Consider the following 1,496-nt stretch of genomic DNA (forward strand, 5'->3'; position numbering starts at 1 on the left):
TACACAAACACATGCATACATTCACATGCATACATACACAAACACATACGCATACATACACAAACACATGCATACATACACAAATACATATGCATACATACACAAACACATGCATACATACACAAACACATGCATACATACACAAATACATGCATACATACACAAACACATGCATACATACACAAATACATATGCATACATACACAAACACATACGCATACATACACAAACACATGCATACATACACAAACACATGCATACATACACAAACACATGCATACATTCACATGCATACATACACAAACACATACGCATACATACACAAACACATGCATACATACACAAACACATGCATACATACACAAATACATATGCATACATACACAAACACATGCATACTTACACAAACACATGTATACATACACAAACACATGCATACTTACACAAACACATATGCATGCATACACAAACACATGCATACATACACAAACACATGTATACATACACAAACACATGCATACTTACACAAACACATATGCATGCATACACAAACACATGCATACTTACACAAACACATATGCATGCATACACAAACACATGTATACATACACAAACACATACGCATGCATACACAAACACATATGCATGCATACACAAACACATATGCATACATACAAAAACACATGCATGCATACACAAACACATACGCATACATACACAAACACATACGCATACTTACACAAACACATACGCATACATACACAAACACATGCATGCATACACAAACACATATGCATACATACACAAACACATGCATACATACACAAACACATGCATGCATACACAAACACATATGCATACATACACAAACACATATGCATACATACACAAACACATGCATACATACACAAACACATACGCATACATACACAAACACATGCATACATACACAAATACATATGCATACATACACAAACACATGTATACATACACAAACACATACGCATACATACACAAACACATGCATACATACACAAACACATGCATACATACACAAACACATACGCATACATACACAAACACATGCATACATACACAAATACATATGCATACATACACAAACACATACGCATACATACACAAACACATGCATACATACACAAACACATGCATACATACACAAACACATACGCATACATACACAAACACATGCATACATACACAAATACATATGCATACATACACAAACACATACATACATACACAAACACATACGCATACATACACAAATACATGCATAACTACACAAACACATGCATACATACACAAATACATATGCATTTATACACAAACACATGCATACATACACAAACACATGCATACATACACAAATACATATGCATACATACACAAACACATGCATACATACACAAACACATACGCATACATACACAAACACATGCATACATTCACATGCATACATACACAAACACATA

At 33.9% G+C, this 1,496-nt stretch overlaps 1 protein-coding gene across 1 annotated transcript in view; it reads left to right on the forward strand.

The window, feature by feature from the left end:
• Positions 1 to 1,496, forward strand: part of LOC123969663 (gastrula zinc finger protein XlCGF57.1-like) — a 16,124-nt gene that overhangs the window by 7,143 nt on the left and 7,485 nt on the right. The gene's annotated exons all lie outside the window — the stretch shown is intronic.

Source organism: Micropterus dolomieu, linkage group LG04, assembly GCF_021292245.1.
Source record: "Micropterus dolomieu isolate WLL.071019.BEF.003 ecotype Adirondacks linkage group LG04, ASM2129224v1, whole genome shotgun sequence".
Lineage (NCBI taxonomy): Eukaryota > Metazoa > Chordata > Actinopteri > Centrarchiformes > Centrarchidae > Micropterus > Micropterus dolomieu.